The sequence below is a fragment of the Sylvia atricapilla genome, chromosome 6 (assembly GCF_009819655.1).
Source record: "Sylvia atricapilla isolate bSylAtr1 chromosome 6, bSylAtr1.pri, whole genome shotgun sequence".
Classification (NCBI taxonomy): Eukaryota; Metazoa; Chordata; class Aves; order Passeriformes; family Sylviidae; genus Sylvia; species Sylvia atricapilla.
In genome coordinates, this window is record NC_089145.1 from 7,450,587 (window position 1) to 7,477,494 (window position 26,908).

Genomic DNA, 26,908 nt, shown 5'->3' on the forward strand with positions numbered 1-26,908 from the left:
GGGCAGCCGCGGGCGGGAGCGGGGCCGGGCCGGAGCCGGGGGACGGCGTTTGTATACAGCTCCATTGGCTGAGCGGGACGTCAATCCCTGCGGAACCAGGGTTGGTAACGGAGTCGTCACTCGCCTTCCGGCCCATCAGCCGCCCGGAGCGGGAAACTGAGCCGGGTTAAAATGATAAAAACCGGGCCGAGATGAAATTACAAACACCGAGCGTGATAATCTTTTTTTTAAACTAAATAATTTCATTCTCCTCTGGGCCCTTCTTCGTTGTCCTCCTTTGGACGCTCTGCAGTAGTTTTGTTTATTATATTGTGTCACCCCAAACCAGGCAGAGGACGCGATGAGACCGGAGCAGAGCAGGACAATCACCTCCCGCCGCCGGCCGGTCTGTCTCTGCTAAGAGGCACAGAACAATATGTAGCATATTGTGTTTCTTGCCACCCCCTAAAAAATCAACATCTTCATGAGCAAAACCCCCCTGCCCTACCTTTGGGGCATTTCCCCATTTCCGTGGTAGCTCAGACCGGGGAAGGCAGCCATGCCCGAGCCCAGCAGGGAGCAAGGCTGCCTATAGCTACCCACAGCTCAGTGTGCTGCCAGGGGCTAGGCTCACCCTTCTGCCCCACCAATTAATGAAAAAATAGCTCATTAGCGATTCCCCAGGGCATTTGGCCTTCTCCGAGTACCAGTGCCAAGCCCCTGGATGCCTGCAGGGATAAAGGCAGACACCTGCTCTGGCTGGCCGGGCACCAGCGCTGCTGGGATTTCCCACACAGATGCCCCAGACAGCGTGGTGGAAACACTGTCACAGGTCCTCTCCGCAGGGACAGGAGGGGATGACTCCAATTTCACCTCTGCTAGCTGAAGGACAGATTTACAGGGCAAGCAAACTAGGCATGATTTGACACAGCCTATGTGTTGGGGGTGACTGTTCTCAGGTACTTGCCTAATATCCACTGCCTCAAGGGTTTCCACTCAGCTGGGTTGTTGTTTCAAGTTTGCTTGCTTTTCATTGCTTGCATTTTATTCTCACACAGCTACAAGAAAACTATGTATATTTTTAGAACTTACCTATTTTGTGTACGTATTTCTCCTCTGGGAGGAGAAAGATGATTAATGGTGATGTTCACCAAGGAAGTCGAAGAGATGGCAACCTGTGTAGCCAATCTTTGGCCTTCTGATCAAAGTGTATACAAGATGAAGTCAGAAAAGTAAAGAGAACTTTGCTGCAGACCTTTCTGCTGCCTGCCTTGATCTTTCCTGTCCCTAACAGTGACACTGGGTTACAGGTTCTTTCCCTCCATCCTCATCTCCCTGCAGAGCTACACTCTGTGTTCCCTCAGAGTGTGGAAGTGAGCAGGCTGGCCTGGCTCCTGGCGGTTTCCACGGACGCTCCCTGTGCCCCTGCTCCTCAGGGTTACAGCATCTAGGTGATAGGGCTGGGAGGTTTGGATCCTCCTCTGGAAATTTGCCAGCCCTGTGGCACAGTCCTAGCCACTGGAGCAGGTTTGGAGGCAGCAGTGGTCTGGTGACTGCCTGCTGAGCCCCTGGTGCCTTTGGCTGAGCTGGGCTGCAGCAATGCCCAGGAGAGGAGGGTGGACACCCTTCTGACCCACAGCCTGCCAGGACATGGCCCTGTGTCCAGTCACAGTGGGGACAACACTGCCAGCCTGCCTGAGCAACTCCTTTAGCAACACCTGGCATAGCAAATGAGGTTTGACTGGAATGTACTGCAGGAACCAACAATAGAAACCAAATATAATGCTGAGCTGCCATACTGTACTCTTTGAAAAAGCATTATGCATTCTCATCTATGGTTGTGTTAAGGTATGGCAAATGTTCCTCCATTACACCTTTTGATTGATAACATACCTGGCAAAGAAAGTTGATGAGGAAGTAAGAGAAGTGTCTGTTAGATACAAGGATCTGGGAAGTCATTTTCACAGCTCCCTGAAAACAAGCCCACTTTTCAGTGAGGCACTGCAAAGCTGTTTCAACAAGCCTTGCATTTAATGTGACTTTGCTGTGCTGTTTTATCTAAGCTGAGAAGTCAAGTAAAAGATGGAGTTTTATGGAACTAGTGAGTTTCTTCACTCTGCTTACAGAGCCAGTAAAATTCACCCTGGCAGGAAATATCAGGTTTGAAGCAAAAATGGTCAAGGTAGCCAGAAGTCTGGATTTCATTGTTTTATTTTCCTTCCTTTCAGAAGTCATGTTGGCTATAAAATTGTTATACTATTTCTCCCGAACAGAAATTTAGGATAACTGGCGTATAACTCCAAAATGGTCTTTCCTTAGATAAGGGGGTGTTATTGTAAATTATAAAAATTAATACATTGAGAAAGAGATGTATGATCATCTTCCATATTTTTGGCACTGATATTCACTTTCTAACTGTAAGGAGATTTGTTTAGCTGCTTCAAATTCTGTGCTAGGCATACTTATTATTTTACATGTAGTGAAGACTCTAAACTTGTGAACCATTCTTGTAGAATTTATTTCTATTTCTGCAACAAACTCTGTGGAAAACTGAGGTTATTAGTCAAGCCACTACCTGGCAGACTATATCACCCCTTCTATATCTTCTGGGTACTTAGATTTATTTTTTTGTGTGTCAGTGTAATCTCTCAATATCTCAAAAAAGAGCAAGGCTGTGGTGGGGTTTTGGTATAAGAACAGATCAAAATGCATAATCAAGGTGTTGAACCTACTAATTTGTAGATCAGCATGAGCATCAGTTTGTACAAAAGGCCTATCTGTCATCAGGAGAATTTCCCCTGAAACCCCTAGGTCCTGCTTGTAGTGTGTCACTGTATTACAGCAATGCCCATTTGTGGAGAGTTAGGCTAGGATTTTAGTAACTGGTGTCAATGGCCATCACTTTTGCAATGCACTGGAGTGAAAATTGATTGAAACTCAGCATTTTGAAAGAATGCTATATATAATATGTCACTGAGATATCCTAAACCTCATTTTAATTCACCTATGTCTGGCTATACCAAAACTGATTTTGTTTTTTTTTTTTTATAAAAAGACAGGTTTTGCTGCCTAGCTCTATTTCTAATTTTGATACTAAGAGTCAGAACTATACTAGCAAAACTGCTAAGCTGGGGTATAGCTCTTCAGTGTCATAGACATAAACGTAAGTGTAATTGGGTGGAAAATGGAGTCACCTTTTTCTGTGTGAATAATCAATTAAAAGTGAAGTTAATTCAGACATTCAAAGTTTCGTTGCACCACATAAGCCTTGTTAAATGATCATTTATGCACTCCAGAAAATGGTTGCAGTTGTTGTGTGTGTATTAGCTCCAACTAGTTTTGCCTGAGGTTGTTCGAGTTAATGCATTTTTAACTGACATTTGCTGTGGGATAAGAGCATGCATTAATGTTGCTCAGCTGATGAATGGTAGAGTACTGAGCTTTATGCTTTGGTCACTTGCATTTTTTTGTGATGATCTTTAGAGAGATTTAATTTGCTGCCTATTGTGGTGGTGGGCTTGATAGGTCACAGCATGTACTGATTAGTTTGCTTGTGTGCCTTTTCCTTTAGGCTAAGAACACTCTTGTCTAGTGAAGTACTTTTCTTATAGGATCAGGTAGACAAATTCATCCTTCTGAACCATTCTTCCAGGTTGAACCTAACCTCCTTTTTTTAGGTACCTGTCCTAAAGAGCTCTTTTAGAGGTCATCTTATCAGAATGCTCTGAAAATAATATTCTGTAAAGCTTGAGTCATAAAGGCTGGCTGTGGCTAAAGGTTTGGAATTTTGATATACAATACTTTAATACTTGTATGAAGTGAAGCATACTCAGATTAAGCTTAGTCTAGCATCACAGGTTCAGTATTGAAAGACAAAGTGTAAGAGTATTGCAAGAAAAAAAAATGTTAATATTTGAAGAATAACAACTAATTCTTTCCTGCTTGTAGATTCTGCATATTTCCATGACACTTAAATTGCTGTCATGCACAGGAGTTCAGGGAGATCTCATAAACACATTTTCATGTCATATTTGGGTATATTTTTCATTTACTTATAAAGGTATATAAAACTATATGCAAGACAACTATGTATAAAACTATTTATATGTATGTCTACATTCTAATAATGGAAGTTATTTGGATTATTCACCTTCATTGCCTTAATATCCTGAAAACATCTCAGAATTGTCAGATACCACTCCTTTGCTGCTGTACACAGTATCTTTACAAATAATACATGTATTCAGAGAGAGCTGCACCAAAACACATATATGCACATGCTGAGTAGACGATTCTTTTTTTGAGGGTTTAGGCTTTTATGTATCTGTTGTTTCCATTTTCATGTCTCCAAAGCTTTTATGTGAATTTTTCCAGCACATTTCTCATTATTCTCTTGACTTTTACTCTGCTGAATGGCTGCAGCTTCCAGACATATAACCTGAAAAGTCCTGGGAGAATTTACATAAAAACAATAAAACCAAGGAAATGGAAACCACAGAATGTATACATAATTTTTTTTCAGTCTTTGCTAAGAAGCTCATTGGTTAATATTTACAAACCAATCTGATTTTCCATTTTAACATCCTTTTCTCTGTGAAGTAAATGTGGGAGAGTGGGATGGTAAGAATCATTCCTGAAGAGGAGCTTATATGTGAATCTCATTAAGGTTAAAAGATTTTACTTTTCTCCATCCTAGTATATAATGAAGAACATTCCATTAAAAAAATCATATAAATGTCTGAATCAAGCAAATGTTAATGCAAAGCTTTGAAAGGATTTTTCTTCCTGCTTAATAAAATTGTAAGGGATTTTTTTTGTTGTTTTATTTATGTAAATACATATAAAGGAATACTGGATTTTGTTATCTGCACTCATAATGTCCTCTAAGAGCAGATCATTAAAACTCATACAGCCAGTTATAGGATCAATAGTACAGTGAAATAATGTTGGTTTCTATTGAGAGCTACTTCCTAATAGCAAGTTGTGTACTTGTCTCAAAAATGCCTCTAGCAGTTAAAGATTTTTTCTAACTCTGGAGTTTTTAACTTAATGGTGTTCTTTAAGAAGTTTTTTTTCCACTTTTTATTGAAAACAAAGATACTTAATTAATAAAAAGGCCCAGAACCCGAAATGTTTTGGTGTTGCAGTTTCTATGTGAGTTAGGTTTGTGCATGTCATATCAATTGCATATTATTTTGGTGGACTTGATTCCTATCCAGTGCACTTAAGGGTACGTGTAATGGCAAAGAGTGGAGCTTTTGTGTATAACCTAAAAGCATGACAATACAGGTAACATATGTAGTACCATATGCTAGTTCATAGCTGGTCCTGAAATGTTGCTATTAGCTTTCCCATCTAACAGTGTTGCCTTGTACTTGTAGAGAAGAATAGCAATGGGTTAAAAAGAAAAAGGCAGCAGAGAAGAGATTCTAGCACAAAGGATATTTGCATAAAACTAAAAGCCAGCAAAAGAAAATTCTTGTGCAGTTTGTACCTGTGGATGAGGTGATGGTGATGGGTGAAGGTGAATTCCTTGAACTAAAGGAAAAGTCTAAAAGAAATGTCTGATTTAGTAAAGGGTTTTTTGGTGGGTTTTTTTTTGGGGGGGAGGGTAGTAGGTGTGGGTTTTTTTGTTTTGTTTTGAGTTTTTTTGGGTTTTTTTAAGTGGCAGTAGCCCAGTATTAAACCTGGAAATAATAAAATTCATATTAATTCAATTTGTTCCAACAAAAAAAGCAAAACCACTACTCTTAGTAGAAAGCACTGTTGAAAGTATTGTCATGTTTCTTGGTATCACAATAGCTTTTTGCATTTTGAGAAAAATATATTGGTTAACTTCATCAAGGAATAATTACTCTCTAAGAAATGTATTTAGATTCTATGTGGAGAAAATTACACGAAACAATGAAAAAATCCTGTGTCTGGTTTTCTCTCTGTGGAATGCTGATGCTCATCAGCATTTGAAAGACTGTGAAGTTCTGTTAACTGATGACTTACAACCCTTGGGGGCTGGAATTGGTTCCCTTGCTTTTTGTAGAAAGAGTTGGATCTAATAGTTCTTAGAAAATGGCCAATATGGATCAAGCCTTGCAGACAAAACTTGCCGATGATTGACTGTTCTAAACCACCTAAGGGAGTTTTAGGCACCTTGCCACAAGAGCAAGTCAATGGGAACCAGATGCCTAAGGGTCTTGAGAGCTCTTGAAAATTTCTGTATTAAGAGAGATGATTGTGTCCAAGTTAGGGATCCTCAGTCATGTGGTGAAAGCATCCTGTGCATCTGGCAGCAGTCAGGATTTATATGGGAAACTCAACAGTTTGTAATCTGGGTGTAACTCACCTAAAAAAGCAGTGCATAGATGCTATGAACTATAGTACAGAAATGATTTATCCAAGGAAATAGTCCAGAGCATTTCCATGGAGTAATCTGAGTAATTTTTTAATCTCAAGATGCAGTTTGGTTCTATTTTCTTTAGTGGTCTTTGCTATCAAAACAGTGATTTGTCTACAAATGAGAGGTAAAAATTTTCTACTAAATGAAATTATGAAATAAAATTACTTGGGCTAAATCCAGGTGTTAGTTTACATAAAATCAGAACAGTTTATCTATTCTATTCAAAGGACTTGGGGAAGAAGAAAGGGTCATGTCAATCCCTGTCCTGTTGACAAAATTGAGATACATGTCCTGATTCAAAACTACCATTTCTCTTGCTGGTGTGCAAAGAACCACAGAAGACATGGAACTGGAAATGTAGAGACTGCCTGCTAGGATGCACTGGTTCCTCAGAGAACAGGCTTAGAATGGGCTGATACTCAGAACAGAAAATGTTTATTTCTCCTTTTGCTTACAATATATTCAGGGTGCTTTGTTTATTTTTCTGGGTTTCTAATAGCATTTTGTTCTTCCTAGTTTCCAAGTTCTTGCTTTTGAAAGTTTTTGAAATCGCTTCCATGTGAAAACTTTGCAATGTGTATATTTAGGCTTCACAGCAAGCACATAATGTTCACATTATACAAAAATTACTGTTTCTAGGTAATTTTTTCTGGGAACAGATGCCTTCTGCCCAACATGCTACTATAGCCAGTGCATCAGTGGATCAGGTAACTTGAATTAACTAGTACTTGGGAAGCATTGACAAAGATACTGGTGCAAAATAACAATATGGATCTTACTTAATTTTAATTTTTTATATTACATGTGGTTTACATGAATTAATTGCAAATACTAACTTCACTCCAGTTCCAAGCATATGCCAATTATTATATTAATGGACATAAGTACAAATTTAGTCCACAAGGTTTGGTCACGGATTTCCCACTAAATTTGTCTCCAAAGTGATTCAGCATCCCAGTTCTTAACAGCTCATTGAACATTGTAACTGGTCTGCCACATTCAGCAAGATCAGTGGAATTGTACCATATCCCTGGAGATGGTTACGTTGCACTTTGGAAAACTGGAAGACTCTGTAGGCTTTTATTTAATTTTTTAACTGTGTTTTCAAGGAAAGCTACTCCAGACTCTCTTTTATGAAAACTTATGTGTTGTGGGCCTGGTATTCTTTGCTCAGGAGTGCAATTCTTTGTACTTTCACAGAAGTGTAATCTCTTGGCTTCATTCACATTTTTGAATTTGTTATGACCTGCCCCAGAAAAGGGTAGCCTAGGTTCTTGTTAATAGATCCCTCGGGGTGAATTAGAGTGAAATGACCCTGAACAATCAATGTTTTTATATGTGTTGTGTGTGCGTGTGTGTAGAGTTTATTTTATAACATACCTCCTATGAAAAGGAGGTATGTAGCTTTTTTGTTATTATTATCTACTGCAATAGAGCAATATAAAGATAACGCTTCAAAACATGTATAAAGAGAAAAAAAAAAAGTGTAAGAGAGGAAAGATACATAGTCATCACCCGTGGATCAAGCAAGGAGAGTTGATTGTTGCAATTTCACCATCCCTTGGTCAAAGTGATGGTCACAGGCTTGATACATCAGGGGTGGGGAGAGCCCATGAAATACAAAGTTCAATTGGTTAAAACAGGCTCAGATCCAGGTGCAGTCCTACGCTGGATGCTGTGACACCGTGGGTCACCAGGCACTTTGGGGGTCTTTGTTGGTTTATGACATCTTCCAGGACATGACAGCTCCTCTCACAGCAGCGTAGTTTTGCCAGTTGTGGCCCATCAGAGGGATAAATACATTCAGGTCTACATGTGAGTGTACCAGTACTTTTTCCAGGGGAGTTTTCACACCTGAGCCAATTATGTAAAGGAGCAGATTGGCATGAAAAAAAAAGCTTGAGGGATCTGCTTCTTATCAGCCTCTTCTCTTATTTGGCACAAAACCCAGCTTGTAGGTCTCAGCTTGTGCATCTCCTCTGCACCTGGGCAATTACTTTGTGCATGGTCTGCAAAAGCACCTGTTGCTTTTGCAAATGGCTGGGTTTTTGAGTCATTAACTAGTAACATTCCCGTCTCACAGCATTTCTTCTGATTTGCCTTTTATAGTATCTCAAGGAGAAGCAGGCAGTGAATTCAGCCTGTTCCTAGGATATAAAATATATTTATGTATTCTACTTAGGCTACCTGATTATTACTAGGTTAACAATCTAGTTTTTATTATTGAAGTAACAAAAATTAAAGTTAGTTTAAGAACATTATAATTTTTATCTCTGTCCAGGAAGACTTCATGTATGTTACAGCAGATGTGTATCACCAGTTATGCCATGATAGATCACTGCATAATTTTGTTTACCATTCGGGGTTTTTTTTCCTACAGCTGAAAATCTCACATAGATTTTCATCCATAGCTATGAGGGTGGAAATGGAGGTCCTTATGATGGATTTATTGTATAAACAATAAAAACACTTACATATATTAAGACTGCAGTATTTCAGATTACTGTTTTTCCCTTTGTTGTTGTTAATGTTGTATGAAGCCTGAGGGACACAGATGCACAGTACCATATCTGTAGTAAAATCCATTTGGAATGACCAGCATCTGATACTGTCATATCATTCAGATAACCATTCTAAATATTTATTTTTAGTTGTTTAGTCTACTTGGTTCTTATTTCTTCTCACTTGTACAATATTTTGTACAAGTGTTTTTTTCACATTTGTTGAATTATGTCTTGATTTAACTATTTTGTTGGTTCTTTGCATGGGATTGTGCCAGATGAGGAAATGGAAATGTCCTATATTTAAAGATCACACAGAATAAATTCTAAGACTGGAACTATGACCCTGGTCTTATTTGTAAGCATGGCTATAATGTTCACAAAGTTAAAAAACTAGCTTTCTGTCTCTATCTTTCTTTCTTCATTGTTGGTTTGGGGAATTGGATTTTGAAGTTGTTCTGCAATTTGATCTTACTAAAAGTTTCCCAATGCATTTCAGCAACATATGTCATTAATGTGGGGAGCTGAGTAACCAGTCCCACCGTTGCTTGTAATTCAGCCTATGACAGGCAGCAGGAAAGCAGAAGTTTCAGCCAGCCTCAATTAGGAAAACATGCCCAAGGCATTTGGCTATAGCATAAAGAGAGATACATCAGGCTCTCCCAAGAGGAAAACTAAATGTGTACATTGTTGAACAAAACCAGCTCCTTATTTTGACATTGATATGTTTAACAGAATAAAGGATCATTCCCAATGAAGGAAAGGATAAACTGGAAAAGGATGATCTGTGGATTGCAGGTGCTGAAGTAACATCCTAAAAATATAAACACCAGTCTTTTGTCAGACAGTTAGCTATTCCCTTATCATGTTTCAGACTATAATGCCATGAGCTGGGAATTTTCTCCTGAAGGAAAACTGTCCATACATGAAGCGTAAAGCCACAGAGATGATTCTGCTGTTGATCAACCTCTTCACAACAAGAATGCTTATAAAAGAGGTAATACACTAAAAAAGAAATATTTGTAATTTGTTGAATCTTCAGTCTGTGACATCAAAATGCTTAATATTGCCTCACAACCCTCATGACATATACTTAATAATCATGTTATAGATTGTAACTCTGAAGCATCTGGAAGATTAAATAACTTTCCTTTAATAACTTAAATACTTTGAAATCACACACAGATTTCTTGTCTTGGTATGACAGCAATTGATAACCAAAGCCAGGATTATTCCCAAACTGCCTTATTTCCCTTCTCTTATTAGCATTTGACCAGATATGTGGCTTACAGGATAAGGAAGAAGGAAAGGCAGGGAAGGGAAATATGTGCAGGATGCTTCTGTAAATCAACTTAATAAATCAAAGCTATCTTTATACAATTTTTGGTGTCCACTGGTATCAGACTACGTTATGAGATTATGTTTTACGAATGTCTATTTTACAGATGGGAAAACTAAAATAAAAAGTGATTTAGCAAAACTCCTAGAGCAGATACGTTTGCAGAGCTGGGAAAAGGAGCTGAATCTCCCAACCCCACAAGACAGGAATAACGTATTAAATGAGCTGGCATTCACCCTGTTTCACTTGGCAACATAGTACGGTGCAGAGGGAATGGTGTTCTTTCCATAAGGAATGCTTTGATGATGACACTGTAATAGAAGAATGAAAGGGAATGCTGGATTTGAAGCATTCCTTAAGGTATAAGATTGCCTGTTTATACTGTGAGTTGGAAAAAAAAGTCCTGGAAAAAAATAGCAATAAAGGTGCAGGTATCCACAATAGCTTCTGAGGAAACCTAATTTGGAATGTTGATGGACAAAATATAGGGTTAAGGGATAAATGCTGAGCAGCTGTGCCAGAAGCACCAGGAAAAAATTGGGAGAACTGTGAAGGCAGCATGGGAAGAAACTCAGACTTGCAGAAACCTAAGTGTGCACCTGATTTTCACCTGTAAGGACCATCATATCTCTCTTCCTTTATATATACATAGATATATATATAAATATTATATATATAACATTTATGATATATATATTATATATTATATATAATTTTGCTAGTCAGGCAATGGATTTTAAATTTCTTTGTTACAAAGGCATGTTTATTACAAATTACATGCTTTTTGACTGTGCATCACTTTGAATAGGGCAGAATTTTTTGCTTCACAGATGAAGCAATGTGTACTTGTGAACTTGTGAGATAGCCAAAGTATGTTCTGAGTTATGGGGCTTTGATACAGAAACAGGATCCTAAACTGGACTGCAGAAGTTGTTTCTGTGACTAGGGGAGCATAGTTTGATGAAATTTTTTTCATTAGGTAGTCAGTAGGAAAGAAAGACATATTTGTCTCACATAAAATACCTCTATATGTCACATATTTGCTTAGGGATTGACCTTAGCATTTTCATCTAGAGGTATCATCAGATCAGTACCTCCCCTCCTGAAATATATTTTTCCCCATCCAGTAAAATATTACAATTATGTCTCTGACAAGTATAGACTGAAGTGATCTGTGAAAATATCAGTGTGGTTATGATGAAGCTATGAAGACTTTGAATTGAGTCCATACACTTGTCTGTAAGAAGAGATTTAAAACTATGTCTATACTTATCTGCAGTTCTTTCAGATTTGGAATAACTGTTGATAATTTTGTTCTTATGAACTAGGCTCAAAAAAAAAAAAAAAAAGCCTCATCTGATTTTATTAATGGGAGTTTCACTATAAGGGATAGAATTGGGACCTGGTTTACTATAAACAAAACTCAAGAAACTATTTTCATACAACGCCCAATAACAAAGGGAATAAGTTAAAGGGAAGGACAATTGTAGCAATGAATCTCTATGATTAAAGGGAAACTTAGATCCGTGTCAAGAGAAGGAAGACATCCAAAGCAAAAAGAAAAAGAAGGAAGGCAGGAATTTGAGCAGCCATGGGACAAGTGGGTGGGTAGGCATTGTTACTCTGTTAGAACATTTTCTGTTTAAAATAATCTTTGAGTTCTTGAAAAACTGATTGGTCTTCTGCTATTCTTGGTCTGGAAATTTTCAAAGTTTCAAGAAACTGCAATGTGTGCATTGTAAATTGCAGAACTCTTTGTAAATTGCCTCCCAAACACCGCATTCATTTGTTAATTCCTATGAAAATTAGTTTATGTATTTTGATTCAGCTACTATAAAAGAAGAAGCTGATAAAATTATTCCAAAACATTTACAGGAAGACAGTGTGGCAGTGATAGATGTTTCGATCACCTTCTTCTCACTGCTCTTCTTGTGCAGTCAGCAGCTAAAATCTGGTGCTTCTATGTGACCTCAGCACCCTAATTTAATAATTTGTCCATTCCAAGTAGACACCAACCCCAAAATCTAGGTCTCTTGCAAAGCATAAGAAACATGAACAGAGATCATCACTTCATTTACATTTGTCCTGACCGATATCTCAGTTAGATTAAGTTGCTATATGTCTCAATCACTTTAAATTGCTCCATTGTCTTGTGAGGAAAACAGTGTAGTGTGAGCTATAGTTAGAAAAATTTAGAGTTCAGTATGTGAGGGTATCACTGATTTTACTCCAAGAAAGAAGGAAGGTGTTATGAAGCCTATCCAATACAGGTAGGGATTTTAATCATCTCTCTATCAATGTACTAACTGAGGTTTTAAGAAAAAATATTTAAGAAAAAAATTAATAATAATAATAACTGTCTGCTTCATTTATGTTTAAGGCACTGTTTGCTTAGGGACAGATTATTGTGCTTTGTCAAACAGAACACATTTGGCCTGGTAATTATTGTGCAGTTGTGCATATCAACTGCATGCTCTGTATCCATGGATAAACAGTTAGGACACTCAGCCAAATAATGCCATTCTGTATAAATCAGAATTGTGAGCACTTATTCTGTAATATTTGTCCCAGTGATGTACGAACTATAGACCTGGATCTTCTGAGCAGTCTCTGTATGCTGGTGCACAGTACATCAATCCAGGCATCTCTGTGATGACAGAAATCTGTGTTACTGAGTCAAATTTCATCCAGGTGCTTTCCAGGACACTAATGAAGATTACTCCAAAAGATTAGAAGTAGGTAGGTTTTAGTAAATACGATGTAGAGGAGACTGCTAACTTGTATTTGGACTTTTAATGATGAAAATTGGCTTCTTTTAGATTACAGCACTCAGTTTTATATTTAAGATAAAAACCAAAAATTCATTAAAATTGCAATTGTTTTTAGTTATATATAATTGTATGGACAGAAAGTACAGGTCTTGCCTACTAAGTTTACAAAATGGGAGGACAAAACATACTACTTTTTTGGTAAAAGAGTTGTTTGAAGTTTGTTCACAGAGCTTTAACATGAGATTCCACTGCAGGTTTGATAAAAGTTCACTTGACTGTGAAGTCACTGTGTGTGTTGAATTGAATTATAAGAGGATGGAATTGACTTACAGCTTGTCTTATTTTCATGGTAATGAAAATAGTAAATGATGCATAACTGAAACAATTTTAATTTCTACCCATTTCATTTTTTTTCCACTATTCTTAAAATTGCCATACAAAGAACACATTTTAACTGATATTTACACATCATATTCCAACTGTTTCAGAAAAAAAATTAAAATAAGGTGTAGCTGACACCAGTTGCTGCAATATATTTCAGCAAGTTCCATAAAGTTGTATTTATTGATCTCAGGCCTGCAAAGCTATTGACTACACTCCCTTTATTAAAAGTCAAGGAAGACGTGGAAATTTTTGGCAAAGTAAGTACTATAATATTGGGGTAATACTGGATGATTTATGAAACACGTTCTGCAGGCATTGTGGCTACTCATAAGCTAACAAACTGACTCAAGTACCAGCAACTTTTAGTCACCTCTGACTCTATTTTTTTGAATCTTAACTTCTGTGGCATGTTACTGAAAGAAAGAACAAAGCAAACCTATTTCTGCATTCCAAACTGATTTGATTTTAAGTTAAATAATTTAATTATATAGTCCCTTTAATGGCAAAAGGCAAGAAAATCAGCAGGCATGATACTCTTAACTCAATGTACACTTCATGCAGCATTTCTGCTACTCAACTCAGTGGTTCTCTCCCATCTCTTTTCTCTTACCTGATCAAGGTGTGTGCTGTTTAATGTATATGCTTTAGGAGTTGATACAGAATTGAGCTGCCAGTCATTAATTACAATGTATCTGTTATATTTGACTGATTTTTTCCTGGTTAGTTGTGACCAGAAAATTACACACGGAAGAGGGAGAGTTTGGGAGATTTGGAAAGTTATCAGCAAAGTAGGATCGACAGATGTGACAAGACAGATGCCTGTATCTCTGCCTGCTGAGAACTTCATCCTCTACTCTACATTGTCTTTCTCTTGGTCTCTTTTCCTCCTCCCATTCAGTGACTGCTGCTTCAGCTCCCTGGGCATTGAGAAACTTTTGATGGAGGTAATTTTTCTCTCTCATTTGTAAATTACCTGCAAGGTACCTGTATAAGAAAACCCTGACAATGTCACGGAATGATACAGCACTCACAGGTCATCAGAGGTGGTGATTTTAAAAGGGCTGAGGAATTAGACAGATAAAATGGGCTATTATGGTCATCCTTGCTGACCTCCTGCTCCAGAATTCAATCTCCAAATATCTATGCATCAAGGTTTACGATGTGCAACCAAGTAAATCTTTCAGAATATTTTATCCTGAATTTTTGTCCTAAATCATAGAAAGCTTATGACATCTATTGACAGAATTTTGTTGCATCTCAGCCATGTACACACATCTATTATGAGAATTAATTTTAACACTAGGAAAGAAATGGTATCTAGATGACAAAGTATAGAACCATTTTATTGTGGTATTAATCCTGTTCAACTTTCCTACATGCACATGTGACTTCCAAATATGCTCTATCTTCCTCAGTCACAGTAAGTCTTCCCTCTCCCTCTCCTCTCTTGTGTCTGTCTTCAAATCATTGTTTATTCATGTACCAAGTCATCCTCTTATTTGTTTGGAAGTAGACTGTCAAAAGTATTATCAAAACTTGTGGACATAGGAGGTTGAAAGTGTGAGGACCTAAGATGTGGAGGACTAATGAAAATGATAGCATTTCACTTAGGAAAGTTTTGTGTATTTCCTCTGCTAAAGGTAAGTAAGGCTGTTATTGAAATAAACTTATGTAGAAAATGTGTTTCTGCTGGGGCTCCAAAGTTCCTGTGTCGATTTTGAAAGCTGAATTCTAATGCTAATGGATGGAAGAAGTATGAATCTCCATTCGTTCATAATTCTGATGTTGCTACTGAAGCTTTCATGCCATTCACATAATGGACATTTCAGATGCATGCTTGGCACTGTGTTTCTGTCCCTTTTGCTTCAGTAAGATTTTATCTGTTAGTTTTTTTGTTTTTCTGGACTCTTGTACCGGATGTTACATATTCCTTGTCTACTATCAACTCTCAATAGAAAAAGATACATAGATAAAGTATCTATGAATACTCTCATAATAATGGATTCTCCTTTGGTCCACACTGACCATATAAAGGAATGCACAATCAACTTCAGCTTCAAAATCTTACAACTGCTTTTCTAGTCCTTCCCACTGATATCTATGCAAATGCTCACACAAGGTTTACTGCATGGCATCTGGAAAAGCCTCAGCTTAACTCCCTGTGAAGAATTGCTCCTACACTTAGTAGGAGTTTTGTAACTTCAAGAGAAGCTTCTAGTTAAGATGTAACTGTTGCTGTTGCTTAAGGGAATGTTTTTCAGCTTCTCTAGAAATTGGCAGGACTTTTAAGTACAAGGGGCATTTTAACAAAATTTGTCTTCTCATCTCAAGCTGGTTTTTATATTGAGTTGACATAAATTGGATTTAAATTGCTGCTCCTTATTAAGTAACAAATAAAATCTTTCTCAAGGTCAGGTAAAAAAATTGTAAGATAATCAAGTGCATGCAGGAATCAGCTCATCAGCTCCAACCCAGTACATTTTTAGGATGCATGCATTAGGATGCGTTTTTTTTTTTTTTGTTTTTGTGTGTTTTTTTTGTTTTTGTTTTTTTTGTTGTTGTTGTTGTTGTTTTGGTTGGGGGTTTTTTGGGGGGTTTTTTTTTGTGTTTTTTTTTTTTTTTTGGGGGGGGGGGGGGGGGTTGGGGGGTTTTTTTTGTTTGTTTTTTTTCCTGAGCAAAAAATTGGATGAGGCAATGAAAACATGCCCAGGAGCATTAAAATTTTGCTAACTGGATCAAAACTAGGAGGTAACTTAATTCTGTGCTGTTACTCACATGCTACATGGCTGGAGCTCATCTTAGTTAACTATATGAGCATGCTGATGAATTGCTCTCGTGTAAGTAGCACTCATCACAGCAGTTAATAGTCCATCAGAAAAGCCTAATAATAGTATAGGAATACAATCAATAACAATAATACATTTGATTGGCCAGGAGTGAATATCTGCTACTCAGAGAACAGGAATTTGCTTATAGTGCAATTTTGGAGAAATAGTCCAGCATTAATTACACGAATCAAGTTTTCCCAGCAGGTTAGTTTACAAAGAAATTAATGTGAATAAAAAATAAGGGTCAGTTTGACGAGTATTTCAGCAATCAATTCAAAGCAATTCTTTCAGTGTAATTATGCATAATGTGTTTTGGCTAGAACAATTTAATTAAGTGACTCTACACTGAAAGATAAAAAGAAGTGCAGTGTTTGTCTGGAACACTCTTATTGAAAGTGATAGCTTGATACCATTAGGAAACTCAACAGGACAATCTACATTCATGCATTAAGAGAAGCAGAAGTCTGAACATCTGTTTCCCACTACTGAATTCACAAAAGGGGCTTCACTGTGCAGGGAATAAGTGAACAAACAACAGTTGGAGAAGGTTATCTCTGACATTTAACGAAATGTTGAAGTATCACAAAAATGATGTAAGGTGAGAATGAAATGTCTGAAATAATGGTGTGCTAAAAGTTAGCTTGGCAAATGAAGCACTGATAACATGAACAAGCCAAACCTTTGCCCATCACTCTTCGAAATGTGTAACATGAATGATCAGTTTATGAACAGCATACTTTTTTATTCAAGATGTACATGGTGGCATGAAATGGTTTTGGAGAAATACACAATCAAATGACACAAAATATTTCTTTAGCCAGAAAAAAAAAAAAGTAACAATTAAGAGATGCGTCTATAAGTGTTTAAAAATCCCAGAGATAAGAGTTAAACTAAAAAAAAAAAAAAAAAAAAAAAAAAAAACCAAAAAAAAAAAAAAAAAAAAAAAACAAAACAAAACCAAAAAACAGAATTTTATCTTGGATGTGACATTTTCTTTTCCTCTTTTCTTTCCACTTCCACAACCACAAGTCTTGGAAAGGGAGCAATAATAAAAGAGAAATGGAACCAAGAATCAACTCGCTGCCAACGGCTGTAATACAATATCTCAGCATTTCAAGGGTAAATCAGTGTGAACTGCGTTTGCCGTCCCTCTGAAAAAAAGTATGAAACTTCCGTTCAGCCAGTGCGGACTGCTGAAAGATAGGAAATCGGTGTCAGAGAGGGAAAGGAAAGGAAACCCCAAAACAAACACACGGACAAAACCCGAAACAAACACACAAACAAAACCCAAGCTCGGGCTGCCCAAAGAGAGCACAGAGCTGAGCAGACCCAAGTACGAGGAGAGGCAGCGCGGCTGTCCGCGCCCGCTCAGCTGTACCCGGGGGGAAGGCGGCGGCGGCCCCGGGAGCCCTGCCCGCCCGGGCCAAGGTGGGAGCCCTGCCCGTTCCCTCCAGCAGAGGTGGGAGAGCCCTGCCTTCCTGCCCGCCCCAGCCGAAGCGGGAGCCCTGCCTGCCCGCTCCCCCTCCCTGTCAAGGTGGGCGCCCTGCCTGCCTTCCCGGCCGCGCCGGGAGCCGTGCCTGCCGCAGCCGCGGGCTCGCTGGCGGCCTCACGGCGGAGCTGGCCACGCGGGCTCCTTTAAATTGAGGGCGTTTCGTGTGTCTCGCCGGCTGCTCTCGAGTTTAAAGAGAAAAGGGGCCGGAGCGAAGCGGGAAGGTGATCTTTGCCCGGCGGCTCTTCGGTGGGGAGTAGGTGCTTTTGTTTCCTTCGTGCCGCCGTCCCGGGGAGGCGGCGGGGTCCGTGAGGGAGCGGCGGGCACCGCTGGCCGCCCGCGGGGCGTTTGGGGTGGGTTTCTTTTCCTCCAGCTCTCCGTCCGTGGGAGTTTGAAAGCGTGGCGGAGGCGGGATGAGCGTGTGCGTGGGCGTGTGGCGGAGCTCCACGCGTGGTTCTCCCCGCGGAGAGGCTGCGGGTCCCTTTGGCGGGCTGCCCTGGGCATCCCGCGGAGGGCCGGGGGCCGCGGCGGCTTTGCTTGGTCCTGCCCCCGAGGGGCAGAGCTGCGAGCAGCGCTTCCAGCACTCATGGCAAAGCCATTAGCTCAGCCTGACTGCGGAGGGGCCCCGAGGAGGACAAACGCATCGGACTCCGCGGCGGGTGAGAGCGGGGCGGGCAAGAAGGGACGGGGGGTGGCTCTTACTCGCTTTGCGCTCACCCTTGGCCCCAAGCTCCGGTTTATCTCTCTAGGCGGCCCTGGGGTGCTGGTAGTGCGGCGGCAGGAGGGTGAGTGTCCGCGGCGAGGCTGCGGCAGCGCGGGCGGGAGGCGGCCGAGCCCCGCTGCGCTGCGGGCTGCGCCCGGCGCTCCCGGCTCGCCCCTCCGCCCCCACAGAGACAGCGGGAGCACAGCCCTCCTGTGCCAAAAGCCGCCCTTGCAGGGCTCTGGGGTTCCCCTTCGGGCTCTAGATTCAAATCTCCGCGGACAGAGGTTCGCCTTTAAGAAGGCTCTGTTTGTTCACTGACGGCGTGCCTGTAAGGAACGAAGGTTGCTGTCCCTGTCTAGGATTGCTGTGGGCAGCCTGGTGCAGTGGTGACATCTGAGCCTGCTGTCTCTGCTCCTAGGGGAGCACAGCTCCTGGGACACCAGGATGGATGCGTCACAGACTCCCCAGTGCAATTTCAACATACTTCTAGCATTACTTCGCAATGAAAAATGAACGAAGTGTTATTGGTTTTCTGTGTACGTTAAATTATGTATTTTTTGTTTCGTTGCGGAGGAGCTGCTGTGCCAAGTGTAACAGTTTTATGAGGGGGTTGTGACGTGGATTGTGATTTAATAGGAAGATTCTAAAGAGGACATTCCTAAATTCATACTGTATGGTGCCATAGGCTGTCTGATCAGGATTATGCTGCCCTTGTTGGAACCATGGTCAAACCTATCTGAAGGTGGTGAGGTGCTGAAGAGTCAGCACTATCCTCAAGTTTTAGCTGCCACTTACTTTATCCTACTGACTTATTTGGTCACTTTAATTTTTTTTTACCTACAGTCTTATTTAAATTGGCACACTTAATAACCACAGTACCTCTTCAATTTACACCTCTCAGTTAAACTTAACACTAATTTCAGGACAGGATTTTGAAATGGAACATCATAATTAAAGCAAAGCTGTTGATTGGAAATCAGCGTGTAGTACTGTCTGCAGAGTGTCCTTGCAGCAAGGGACAGTTCTGCTCCTTGTGGGATGTGATATGTCAATTTAAATGTGTACTTCTTTTTCTAACTGGTGGAGGTTGAAACTTCTTTTGTACTAATTTTTAATGGCTATTTTGCTTAGAGAAGCAGAAAATCATGTAGTAATAGCCAGGCAAAGAGGAATCAGCTTCAAGGGTTTTGGACAGTGTTAGGCATCAGACTCAGTTTCCAGAAGTTACAATTTTATGAGCAAGTAGATATTGAATGTTCCTAGAGTTTTGTTTTCATCTGTGTGAGAAAGACTTTCTGCCTTCCTCTTGGTAAGGGAGACATTATCAAGGCAATAAAATAGTTTCTACTAGGCATAGTCCTGAAAATGTCTGGGTTTCCAATGATTAGAACAGATTTTTAAGTGCAGTTAATTTTGGTTTGGTCTGGCCTCAGACCGAGGGCCTTACAGGTATAAAGTATTGGTAAGCTGTTGTGCCAGGTTCTCCATCCTCCAAGTACTGCACACATTTGTAATGTATATTCATAATGTAAAGGACAAAGGCTTCTTGTGATTAAAACTTACTCTATCAGTGTAGATCACATTTTGATGTAAGCCATGAAAAATTCTAATTGATTAATGAGTTTCAGATGGTGGTTCCCCTTCAGTGCCCCTCCCCCTGCTCCTAATGTACAGTATGCTCCAAGTTAATCTGGGAAAACTCCAGAAACCTTGGGCTAAATTGGTTGTGCTATAGTCTATAAGGATAATAAAATATCTAAAAAAATTAAAATTTCCCTGTAAAGATATGTTTGCTGACTTGTCAGCTTATGTTTTATCTGCTTGTTTACAACAGTGAGTGAAGTTAAGATTACATGTAAGGTCTGTGTATGATAATGCAGATGGGAATGTTTCTTACAGGAGGGAAAGCTCTGCAAATAGCTCTTGAAGAGGAGATATGCAAGGTAGTAGCAGAATGACTTTGAAAATGATTGTGTTTGTTTTTACCTGTGTGAAAAGGCAAAATGAGAGTGATTACTCTTCTGTAGTAAACTGGAAATTGAAGGGAATTGACTAAGTAACACCTAACAGTGAGTGGCAAGTTTCTGGGTTTTTTTTCTTACTGCTTCTTTTAGTCCATTTTTAGAATTTCAAGAAAGGGAGCTTTCACAGTTTCATTTGGGAAAGTCATTCCACTGTCTAGCAGATCTCACCACAGGGAACAGTTACCTAACATTAAAAAATCAAAAGTTTTTGGTTATTTTTGTGGCTCTCAAAGGAAGGCATTCATATATCTTTTTTCCCCTCCTTCTGCATATATGTGTATGTATACACATATGTGTGTATATGGCCAAGGGGGTGGAAAAACAAGACCAGCCTTTAGTCTGTGCACTGATGTTATACTCTTCAAATCTGAAAAATAAGTCAGCACTGAGACAGGAAAGCTGAAATAAGTTTTCAAATGCAAATGTATTTATCCTTGGTTGTGCTGTGTCTATAAATGTGGCACTTGGTGATGTGAAGATGATGATTGCAATATGGGTCCCACATTGTGGGCAGCTTCATTTCTACTTGCACAATTATGCATTTTGTTCTGCAACTTAATCTGTTTATGAACACTGAATCTTGTGCCTTTTTTGCACTCAGCTTGCTGTTTCAGTTAGTGACTTCTTCACACAGTACACTTAAACTCAAGTAAAGTTTCAAAAGTTCTGTTCTTTTCCATCTGCTTGAGGTGATTAGAACTAGCAGGGAGATCCAGCAGAGACCCTTGCCAGATACACTCATGAGTTCTGTTCTGGCTTTTGATCCTCTGTCTCCTCTCCTTCCAGGCTGGCTGCTTTCCAGTAGCATTACCTTCTCTCTAAGACAGCAGGAGATTGTCTGCATTTATAGCTGATACCCCTCTGTCAAAGCCAATGTACAGTCTAGTGCTCAAGTTCCAGCTCCTTCAGAGAAAAACTTGCTGATCTTGTCTAAGCTGCTGTCTGTTTCCTCTATCACTGACAGTAAAGCAGTTGCACAGTTGTGTGTATGATGTTTAGTTTCTTCTACTACTGGCGGCTAATATGCTTCCTCTGTCATATTATAACTGATCTCATTGCACAAACTTAAAGCCTGCATATTTAATCCTGTGAAGGTTTACAAAAAAGAGTCTTTGAGCCCAGGGTCCGTGAGGTAGACTCATGCCATCTTCTGTTTCAGTTGTTCCAGCTGTGTAGAGCAGCCAGGCCACTGAAGGGGCATATGTGCAGATCTTCAGTCCTGGATAGCTCTGGTTTGGCTGCCAGCTGCACAGAGCCAGTCACTGACTGTGCCTGGGTGGGCCAAACCCCATGTCTCTTCACAGTGTCCCTGTCAGGCTCTTGTGGTGCAAAGGGTACATCCTATAGGACCTTTGCATCAGAGGTGATTTGATTTACCACTGTGGGAGTTCTGCATTTGCTTTATGATGGGCTTTTTTTCTCCTTCATAGACACTTTTAACTTATTTTTTATTCTTCTCTAATTGAATAGAAAGAAAAATGCTTGTTTCACTGGATGTATAACTTCTATGCTAATTCTTAAGTCAAGTCATATAGAGCAAGTGACTCAGCAAGACTTCTTCATTCCTGCCCTGGAAGGACTCTATGTAGGAACAAGCTGAAAGAAATGGTTCAAGCCCCTTTTTGTTTGAGAATTAATGCACACGTGGTAATTGGAAACCAGGTTGAAGTGACAATGAAAGTCGTGTGGTACAGAGAGCACTCTATAGTCAGCAGCTACTCAGTATGAGCTGTTATGTATATATGCTGGAATTGGATGGGTAATTTGGAGTAAAAACTTACAGGTTTATATGATTAGCTAGCAGGGTGGAGCACATTAAGTATTTTCTTTGTATGTACATCTATGCATACATGCAAGTCTCCTAATACATTTTTCCTACACAGTATATTTTTTTCCTCCCTTTTTCTACTTGGTTGAAGAAAATTATCACAATTTTACAGGTAAGGAGGGTGGTAGGAATAGGAAAGGGAATTGAATCTGAGGATCTGCAGCTGTAAGTGCTTCATTGTGCATCCAGTTTTACTTTCTAGATTAAATGGTCTTTGCCTCCTGTGTGTTTTGAGTAGTGTATCATTCTTGATTCCTTTTCTCCTACCCGTTAACCGCAACAAAAGCCAGTAGAAACACAGAAGATCATTTGTTTGATTCTCATTGCTTTCACCTGATGATCACTGATAACAATCATCAGATAGTGTGAGGTTACACTGCTGGCAAAATACAAGCAGTGAACTGCAGTGCACAGATAACTAAATGCACTACTGTAGAGCAAAATAAGAACTTCACTGTTCTGTAGGAGCAAGCAGAGAGAAATAGGACCTTTTAGAGTGTTGAATCTGATACACAGTTCTGGGTGTACTGTAAACCATCCCACACTGAATTCTTCATCTAGACAATAAGGCTAAGAATTTGAGATGTCATCCCCTTATTGAGAGAGGTCGAAAAAAAGGGTTGTGCCGCATAAATATGAACTGTAACCAAACAGGATGAAAAGTAGTCAAAGACTGTTCCTCTGAATAGGTCTATTCTAGACTCTGAATGAATCTACATTCTGAATAGTAAGGGGAAGCAGTTGCTTTAAAGCATTTGGAGGTAAGTTTTGAAAATGCTTCTGCATATCACGTCAGCCTCAACAGTTTATAGAGAAGTGTAACATTCTATAAAATATTTGACATGTTTGTGTTGGCTAGTTTTAAACAGCTGTATATATGATCATTTGATGTTGCTGTTAGAAAGTCGTGAGATTAGGAAACCCAATATTTTTTGGCTACTTCATTCATACTTTGTCTGCCAAAAGGAAAGGATGAAATAGTTCTTGGAGCCAGAGGCTTGCCTCAGCAGTGGTGATGTATCCTTGAAAGCTGCTGTCTACCTCTGATGCAAGTTAGTCCATTCCTCTGACCAAATTCCTCACTGATAAATAGTCATGAAACTTCTCTTCGGTTCACTAAAAAAGAAATATATTAAGACATTTTAAGGGAGGTATTTGAAGGTATCTGAGTGATGAAACAAGGGCCTGGCCTTCACCACAGGAAGAATCTTCCAAAAGATCTTGAAAGAGCTCAGGACTCCATTGCTGTCACTTTCATATAACTATCTTATTTTGGCTTCTTCATGAATCCCAGCCACTATGAAGTTCTAATTTATATGTGCTAGTGCAGTTGACTAAGTAGATGAACATTTTATTGAAACTTGGGTACTTCAGTACTGAAATATTGTGAAGGCTTAAGTTGAATTTAACAAGTTCAGCAGTGATCAGTGTTTGCATGAAGAATAATTCAGAGCTTGAAAGTTTCTGGTGCTTGCAGTTTGATAACTGACTTCCAGTACCACCAGTAGAGTCTGTGACAGGAGATACTCTGCTCCTTGAAAACTGAGTTTTAATTTTTTAAGAATTATTTTTAAAAGTCCAAGGTAGGAATTTTGTGGATTTTACTGAAGTGTAGGGCAGTTTTTCAGAAAAAGTAGTGGGGAATGAAAAATTTGGGAGTTTTTGTGAACGAAATCAAAGAAAACTTACACAGAAGCAAGGTTAGCTTGTATGTGATTGATCTGTAATTCTTCAGGCTCTTTATCAGTATTAACTTGGTCATTCCCCAGTCCTCACTTTGCATGCCCACTTTAAAATAATACACTTTATGTATTATTTTAATTCAGGGTGACTATTTCAAGCAGACCTAGTCTCAGCATAGAGATGTATGAATCATTTTCACCTTCTAGAGACTTTTGTCACCTGTCTGGCTATTGTTATCTTTCCAGTTTCTCATTCTGAGAATGTGTCTGATGAAATCTACCTTAAACTCAGAATACCTTTCTTCTCTCTCTCTTGTTCTTCTTACAGTCACTAAGAAACTGAAGCACCCTTGCATCCTCCAAAATCTTTATTCTCCCACTTTTCTTCCCTGAATGAGTCTCAAAAGTTTCTTGGGACTTGACACAGCCTGGATGCTGAGTTAGGTCAGTATGAAATACATTTAAAGACAATGCTGTATTTTAGAGATAAACTGAAATAACATCCATATCCCCCCAGTTCTCTACTCTGCATTTCCACAGAAACAGGCCTGAAGTGTAAATAGACTGCAGTGCTTCTTCCACAGACTGGTGTGGAAACCCAGACTGCCTCCATGTAGCTGTTTAAGAAGCCTTCCTTCTGTTTTGCCTTGTCTTCAAGAAAGGCAGCTTTGAGACCATAGAATTACTTCAGCCCCAGCAGTTTCAGCAGCCTGTATTTTATCTGGCTGACTGTCAGGCATATCATAATGTTGGTGACTAATTAGCCCCAGGTTCCCATAGGGCACTTCATATACATGGGCTTGGAAGTGATGAAGTGGGGTGAAAGAAAAGGGTATTGCCTGTTGTTTTCTTCTTGACACATCCCAGCTCAGTCTGTGTGCTAACTTTTACCCTTCGAGCAGGGCACACCCTGCACAGGGTTTCATGATTAGTATTGCCCTGTGCATCCATGAAATATAAAATAACAATAAATTTAGGTTGGTAGGGGACCTGCAAGTGTCATCCAGTCTAACCCCCTCCACAAAGCATGTATGAACTGTGAAATTATTCCCTGTGAAGAGGTGCAGGGTCTAACTGGTTCCTTTAGTAAAGTAGTTCTGCTTTTTCTGCTATATTTTTAATTTGTATGTAAAGAGAAATGAATTGCAGGATTTTCCTAAATATCTAGATACATGCACTCAGGAATAAGAACTCTCTCTCTTTCTCTCTCTCTCTCTTTTTTTATTTTTTAAATTGTATTTTACCACTATCATTGCAGAGATAATTGAGGGGAACTAATTCCAGTTCTGGCTCTCACTGTGTCAGTGGAGGTGGTAGACCCCAGAAAGTGATCAAAATTATTTGAAGGCTCTTTCTGGAAAGCAAGCATGTGATAGAAACTTGTTCTTTCCCACATAATCTTTGAAGACAACTGGTGTCAGTTATCTGTTTTGCCTCTGTTTCTATCCAAAATGAAGCAGTGATATGAAAGACTAATTTATGTGGTTCTCAGTGACTTAGAGAAACTTTAAATATACTGTCACTGAAGTTTCTTAGCTGTTGGTAGCTTCTAGTCTGAATCAATCTATTTTGAGAGTGAATTTCTAGATAGATTTCTGCAAAGCTAACAGTCCAAGTCCTCCTCTCCCTTGCAGCCTGCCCTAAATGAACAGGTATGATTTGAATTTAATTAACCAGGAAGCCATAAATCCAAGCTGACATTTTTACAAAGTCAGTTTCACAACAGAGCTGTGCATAAGTTATGTACTTTAGTCTGCTTTAAACTCCTCTGCTTTCAAAGAAATTTTGATACATAAGGATTTTTTTTTTGTTAGAAAAATGTAAAAACTACTCGTAATTCAGAAATATGTGTTTATACAAGAGAATAAATCTTTTTTATGTATGGTTTTGCTTCTCCCCAACTGAAAAAAATTGTCTCATTTCAGTAAGAAATATATTTGTAGTGAAAGCTGTGCCTATCTCAAGGGCAAGCTAAACTTCAGGACTTGGGTTGAGGTACTGTCATCGAGAGCTTACGTAGATCTTTTTGCAAATACGGAGTTTAGTTACAGACAGCAGGGTAAAAAATGCTGGAGTATTTTAATACAAGTGTTAAGATATCCCACATGCCATAATATACATTTGGAAAGTTGGTTACAGCACAATTTTATGGAAAGGTGATTTTTTTTTTTTTTTTTTTTTTTTTTTTTTTACATTTAGCAAATATTTTCCTTTTTTGACAAAGAAATTGTTTTCAATATTTTTTGTTAGTCAGGCCATTAATGGATAGTATAAAAAATTGTTCTTTTTTCTTCTGTTGTTTTTAAAGTCACAAGAATCTCTTAGCTGGTATGAAAGGTATGCAAAAGACAGAAAGAAAGTGTTTGCAGATTATCATAGCTGGAAGCCAGTTGACATGTCTCACTATAATTGTGGATCAGCCAGTTGACAATAGGCAAAGGAACCATAGGGTATGGTTCCTTTAAATTAAATAAATGTAATTTAATTAGTTTAAGTTAATTATTCCTTATGGCTCTCACAGTCACTTAATGCCTGTCCAGTGCCACCTGTACAGGACCTTGTGTCTGCTGCTTGTTGTAGGCTACAGCCTACCAGGCAAGGAAGTGTTTCAGCTCATTGCTACATGTGTCTTTCAGAGAGGAAAAAAATAAACTTTCTTCAGCTCGCTTCTGCCGCAGGTGGGGAACTTCAGACACAGAGATGTAGGCGCTGTGGTTCTATCAACAGTGGCTCCACTTAATTCACCTAAATTGTCACTGAAGTGACAACACTTAACACATCGTGTTAAAGATTAGTTGTCTCACTCAAAACTAAAGTTTCAGTAAGTCATCACTGAAGCAGGGGAGAATTTGGGAAGTGGCAAGTGTGAGTGACCAACAGTAGTTGTTCTGCTGCTTTCTGAAGAAATGGTGCTGTTCAGTCAATATATTTGATGTATTTTTTTCTTTAATAATTTTGAAGCTGTAGAATAGACTGTTTCCATTTG

General features: G+C 39.3%; 1 protein-coding gene across 2 annotated transcripts in view; it reads left to right on the top strand.

Annotated features, from left to right (window-relative positions):
• Window positions 1–18,206: 18,206 nt before the first annotated feature.
• GAS2 (growth arrest specific 2) overlaps window positions 18,207–26,908 on the top strand; it is a 78,906-nt gene continuing 70,204 nt past the window's right edge. For both annotated transcript variants that reach the window (XM_066320554.1, XM_066320555.1), the window contains exon 1: window positions 18,207–18,344. The gene's annotated coding sequence lies outside the window, so the exon portion shown is untranslated. The remainder of the gene's footprint in view (window positions 18,345–26,908) is intronic.